The sequence below is a fragment of the Triticum dicoccoides genome, chromosome 2B (assembly GCF_002162155.2).
Source record: "Triticum dicoccoides isolate Atlit2015 ecotype Zavitan chromosome 2B, WEW_v2.0, whole genome shotgun sequence".
Lineage (NCBI taxonomy): Eukaryota > Viridiplantae > Streptophyta > Magnoliopsida > Poales > Poaceae > Triticum > Triticum dicoccoides.
In genome coordinates this window covers 3777449-3783095 of record NC_041383.1, presented here as the reverse complement: position 1 = coordinate 3783095, position 5647 = coordinate 3777449, and the positions used below count along the sequence as shown (strand labels likewise).

General features: G+C 46.4%; 1 long non-coding RNA gene across 2 annotated transcripts; it reads right to left on the bottom strand.

The window, feature by feature from the left end:
* Positions 1–1716: 1716 nt before the first annotated feature.
* Positions 1717–4794, bottom strand: LOC119361672. Of its 2 annotated transcripts, none has more exons than XR_005172940.1 (7): positions 4361–4794; positions 4116–4257; positions 3893–3964; positions 3346–3403; positions 2503–2693; positions 2037–2389; positions 1717–1797 (listed from the first exon to the last, which is right to left on the bottom strand). It is a non-coding gene; the product is annotated as an uncharacterized LOC119361672 (long non-coding RNA). The 2 variants fall into 2 exon arrangements; XR_005172939.1 differs by having other exon boundaries at positions 3893–3976; positions 4361–4793.
* Between the last annotated feature and the right edge of the window lie 853 nt (positions 4795–5647).

Sequence of the window (5647 nt, the reverse complement as noted above, 5' to 3'; positions counted from 1 at the left end):
CAGCGCTCCCAGAAATTACGCCGGCCACGTAAAGTTAGCCCGGCACTTTCCATGCGTGTATGCAGTAACTTCTTCCCATTTGCTCGTGTCAGTTTTTATTTTTTTAGGGAATTTGCTCGTGTCTGTATCTTTATTTTTATCTGTTTGAAAGAATTTCCTCATCTAAGACACGACTCGTTCTATATATATATATATATATATATATATATATATATATATATATATATATATATATATAGCCGGGTGGGTTTTTTCTGTTCACAATTTGATTTTCTCATGTAAGATAAGACACCATATTGTCAAGTGCATTCCTAGCATAAAAGGTTTTTTCTGTTCACAATTTGATTTTCTCATGTAAGATAAGACACCAGGTTTGCAAGTGCATTCCTTGCATAAAAACACCAGCTCCAATCCAATTACCAGGTTGGCAAGTTTCAAAGTCCCTGCATTGAACATTTTTTCATAACTTGTTAGATTATAATTGAAAAAACCCAGAGAACACTGATTCATTCTTGACACCGACAAACTCGGTACTCTCCTCTCCTAGGGCAATGAAAATTATCTTGTTCTACCATACAAAACACCGACAAACAGCTCAGGAATTCCTTGATGCAATGAATAATATGATCAACTTAACTCTTGATGCAGTTAACCCAGAAAGAAAATTCCCATAACGATGCACATCATTTCACATCCCAACCTTCACAATGAAGATGTTACTTCCACCAGATTTGATCAAACAGGAACACGCATGCATGTGTGCGCGCGCACACAGCGCAGTGCAATACATCTTCACCAAAACAAAGTTAAATATCTATGTCATCAACTACTTCTCAGATGAGGTGATAAAAACCATCTCGAGTCCACTACACATCCCAGGAAGCACAGGTACTTCGCGTCCTTCCATCACAAACATTACAACATGACAGAGCCAAACTACTACATACATGGCTTAATTCTGAAACCTAACCCATCAATGGAGAAAGCTCGAGGACGACGCCGCCATCCAGTGCATCTTTATCAGCGGAGAAAGCCTGAGGACGACTGCACCATCCAGTGCATCTTCATCAGCGGAGAGAGCAAGAGGACAACGACGCCATCCAGTGCATCTTCATCAGCGAAGAAAGCACGAGGACGACGGCGCCATCCTGTGCATCTTCAAGCCCAAACTGCGTCAACTTCTGCAGCACCGCTTGGCAAGAGAAAATGACCGGTGTCGTTCGCAATGGAGATTTTCCATCATGTCCTGTAGGTTTGACGGACGAAAGGAGTATCTTCCTGAGGAATGCAATCTGGGTGGACATAAAAAGATCAGTCTAGTGCAGAGGCAAAGAGGAATGTCAGATTTCTCAGCAGTAAGCCACACAACAATTCTCTTGTGTCAAAGGGAATTTACAGGAATTAACAAGACAACATCTTCCCCTAAAAACAATGCATACTTATTCACCAGCCTAGGAATGCAAAATGCTCGTTCCAGTTCCACACAATGAAAGTTAAGTGTTGGACCTGATCAAGACAAGACAAAATTGCCATAGATAGGCTCACTTGTGTGACCAGCAGAAGAATTTTTGCTACAAGATCTCATCTTGGCTTGTCAAATCTCATACTAAACAAATTGTTGTACACTAGTGAAAACAAGCAACATCTCCGGGTAATTGACGACCGGGACATGCAGGACATGAGAGAGAGAGAGAGAGAGAGAGCAAAGAGAGATACCTTGACGATCTCCATGGCGTCGGCAGCGGGGTCGAAGAAGCTGTTGCGTCTATGGAAGAGGCGGCACACAGTGGTCTACGCCTGAGGACACCAACATTATCAAGTTAGTATGTGTCGTTAGTATCAACCTGAAGATAAATCTGCTGCAGAGTTTTCAGTTTTCTGAAGAAAGAAGGAACTAAAAGTTTCAGGTTTTTGCAGTTTAGTCGTCTCTGAACATAAATTGCAGCAAGCAAGCAAGGAAATATGGATGGGCATGAGAGGGAGTAAGGGCCACTGATGATGAATGCTGAACTAGGATGAACAGAGCCTGCACTCACCAACCACATAGAAGGCAATGACAGAATCCCTTCTCCTGGCACGAGCTTCGGATCAGCGGTGGCACTTGTTCTTGCCTATTGAGGATCCTCCATGGACAAGGGAAGGTGTCACCAGACCACCGCAGTCCAATTAGTGCTATACGGCCTGCACAAGGATCACACGAGACATGCATGGTGAATGCTACAGAAAAACAAGACAAGCGTTTACTCAATACGGAAAAACAAGACAAGCGTTTGCTCCATCGTGGGAGCAGCGGCCACCCGGGAATAAGAAGACCCGGAGGAGCGAAGCGGCGGTCTTCTAGGTCAAATCGAAACCACCACACAAGCACTTGACAAAGCAGCATCACAAGCTGCTAGAATGCAACATCACAAGCACTTGAGTTACAGTCAAGACCGTCGACAAAAGGGAACGTCAGGCCATAGTAAGGTTGCTGCGATGGTGATTCGATAAAACATCACATACTTTTCTGTACACAGGGCTCCTCTTTTCGTCCTTGAGGGAGTTCCTCTCCTCCACCAAATCCGTCATCTCCTCTCTCAAAACATTGTTATCAGCGGGATGGAGTGCTCCTTCCCCGAGGCGGGCGTCTGGAACGGCGGTTCATATCATGTCCTCGATGTCCTGCACTCCACCTTGGTCATCATTGAGGGTGTCTGTTGGGCAAACATCAACGTCAAAGTAGAGAAATGGAGTCACACCAAGGGACATGGCAACATTTAAGAAATGGAAATACATAACTAGTACTCCCTCTGTAAAGAAATATAAGAGCGTTTACATCACCGCTTTAGTGATCTAGACGCACTTATATTTGTTTACAGAGGGAGTATATGTGATAGTGTTACCATTGCAAGAGAGAGAAATTGCAATCTTACGCAGTTTGAATATCATGTTATCTTACTATTACAAGTGTGTGTTTATTATAAACGACATGGCAGGCAGCTCAGGTCTGCACCTGTCATCATTTTGCCCATACATATACATACATACAGCAAGAGAGGCAAAACTTAGCAGATTGGAAGGCTTGTTGTACAGGGGCCTGATCACAAACGAAATAGTAGAGTAGTATTTCAGGATGGTGCTATATATTCTGTAGCAAACAAAGTTGTACGCTCCATACAAAGTGATGTAATAAGACTAGACATAATTGCCATAGAAAGGCTAGCATGTGGGAATCGCTACAAGAGCTCATGTTGTCTTGTCAAATCTCATACTGGGCACACACACACAAATTGTTGCACTAGTGAAAACAAGCAGCATCTATGGGTACGTAATTGATGGCCGGGACACACACGGCATAAGAGATACCTTAAGGAGCTCCATGGCGTGGACGCCCATGGAAGAGGCGGCACACAACAGTCTGCGCCTGAGGACACCAACATTATCAAGTTAGTATGCTTGGTTAGTATCATCAACCTGAAGATAAATCTGCTGCAGAGTTTTCAGTTTCCTGAAGAAGGAAGGAACTAAAAGTTTCAGATTTCTGCAGTTTTGTCTGTCTATGAAGATAAGTTGCAGCAAGCAAGCAAGCATGCAAAATATGGAGTATCAAGTTTCCTAGTGCTCCCTCAAATTGTAAGATTTGCTATGCATGCTCGTGTCAGTATTTTATTTTAGTTTTTGAAGGAATTTGCTCATGTGAAGATTTCGGTATGAGATACATGGAGCTTTTTCAGAGTTGTTTTTTTCTTTCTGTAATACATGTGAAGACTTGGGTATGAAAAATGGAGCTTTTTTCATAGTGAAAAGTGATCTTTTTGGTGTCGTTTTGTTGTTGCTCTAATCGGCATGTATCTCATACTGGAAGACTTTGGTAATTGTTGGTCGGGACATGAGAGAGAGCAGACTGAGTTACCTTGACGGTCTCCATGGCGTCCGCAGCGGCAGCGGGGTCTCGGAACAGCAACATTACCAAGTTAGTATCAACCTGAAGAATAATCTGCAGAGTTGTCAGTTTTTCTGAAGAAGGAAGTAAAAGTATGAGATTTTTTGTAGTTCTGTCTAGCTCCGTCCGAATACAAGTTGCAGCAGCAAGCAAACACGGATAGATGGGCATTGACAAGCAGAGCAGAGCATACCTTCCATGGCGACCTGGGAAGAAGCAGAGCCTCCTTGTATGCCTGCGCGCTTGATGCATCAGGGAGTGCAGCGGAGGACCTCCATGTCCTTGGAGAAGACCGGAGTTGTTGGTGAGCCTTCCATGGCGTCGTCCTGCTCCTCCTGGTAATGGTCATGGAGACGGGGGTGGGTCAGAGAGGGAGAAGAGACCAGACCGGGGATGGGTTGGGATGGGATGGGATGGGTGAAGAGGAGGGATTCGTACCCATGGCTGCGCCTCCTGCCTGCGGATCCTGATGGCCGCGGGCTAGGGTCCATGGCTTGGCTCCTCCGCCGCCGCCGCCTCTCCTGGATCATGGAGGAGGATGGTGCCGTGGATCTTGGCACGCAGCTCGAGCCGGGGACATGCCCACGACCCTATCCACGGGGATTGGGAGGGGTTGCGCGCGGTAGCCGCGAATCTGGCCGGAGAGGAGGAAGGACCGGAGTGAGGGGGTGTCGGCGGTGTGCTGCGTGCCGCCGAAACTCGCGGCGGCGAGGGGAGAGAGATGGGTGGGGGATGGGAATGGGATTCGCCTCTTTTCAATATTATCTTTCCTTTCCTTTTCTCTTGTCTTCAAAACTTACTTTTGAGCAAGGAGACACAAATTTTGAGAGACGAGCGCGCGTAAATGCAGCGGACTCTTAATTGGTCAATGGACTTTACCCATGGATCGACACTGTCTATTTAACCAATCTCGTTCGTCCATCGACATCTGACGGCCCGCAGAATCGATCGTGGGGAGCTGGCCGGAAGGAAGAAGCACAGATATGCTTGGGATGGATCTCCATGGTCTTTGCCCCATCTCGTCCGCCCGTCCGTCGACATCGGGTGGCCCGCGGAATCAATCGTGAGCAGCTGGCGGGGATGGATCGGTGGGAGTCTCCCTCATTGGTCGGTAGCGATTACCCACGGATCGATCGCCTCTCTGGCCAATCCCAGCCATGCGCCACATCCAAACATACGTGGGGGTTTCGTTTCGGTTGTTGCTCCATCATCGTGAATGGTCGACCCACTGATGGATGCCTGGCGTGGGGCGGTGGCGATGTGTTCAATCCATCGAGAGATGGTCATAGCTAGTCGCGGCGACATGGGTCACAACACGTGTCTCTCGCCTAAGTCTATGCATGTATGGGTCACAGCATGTGTCTCTGGCCTAAGTATGTATGTACATGTTTTTATTTATTTATTCTCGATCTGAAAAAAATAAGAATGGATAGATGTGCTCGCTTCCATGAAAAAAAATTGATGGTGCAGCAAGCAAGCAAGCAAGCAGTCCGCGCGCATGGGCGAATTATTCTACGTGATATAACAAAGGGATCAAGCCAAAGGGATAAGCTGCAATTAAGCCAAAGGGATCAAGCAAATACTTGTATCACACAGGGAAGGTGGTTGAGTAGTGCTGTCCTGGACCTCATCCCTTCCCCTCCTCCTCCTCCTCCTCCCTCTCCCAGTCGTACCTCTTCTTTACTTCCTCTACCTGTCACAGTTGCAAGTAAATTGGAAGGCTCT